Here is a 484-nt window from a genome sequence, read left to right as displayed (position 1 = left end):
CACAACCAGTGAACGAAAGCGGCCATCCAACCCTGAATCATCAAACCTCAGCTTCCATACTTCCAAATTAACAAATAAAAAGGCAATCACCTTTTAACAACATAAGCAAATCTCCCGCCAAACTTTGGCACTGTCCTCTCTCCCACCTTTCTCCTTCTCCCGTCCCCCTTTCCCACTCCATCAGCGTTGTTCCGGCCGAGAAACCAGTAGAGTCGACCCTCCCATGCGTTCACACCCTTTCGTAAGCCCTTACGGTCCTCCGACCCTAGGCCAGTCGTGCAGGACCCCACGAGCAGAAGCGTCTGGCGAAGATAATGGATATTCATGGAAGAAATCCTTCACGAAATAACAGCGCGACGTGATGCCGGCGAGGTTTTCCTTATGAGATCTTGACGTACGGTGAACGTTTCTCTGTTATTTGTGCTTTAATGGCTGTTTTTGAACGTTGAGTCTGTCTGTTGCATTCGTTTTTATAACATTCATC

Source organism: Penaeus monodon, chromosome 31 (genome assembly GCF_015228065.2).
Source record: "Penaeus monodon isolate SGIC_2016 chromosome 31, NSTDA_Pmon_1, whole genome shotgun sequence".
NCBI lineage: Eukaryota > Metazoa > Arthropoda > Malacostraca > Decapoda > Penaeidae > Penaeus > Penaeus monodon.
The sequence above is the reverse complement of the archived record's forward strand: the minus strand, read 5'-3'. Positions refer to the sequence as shown.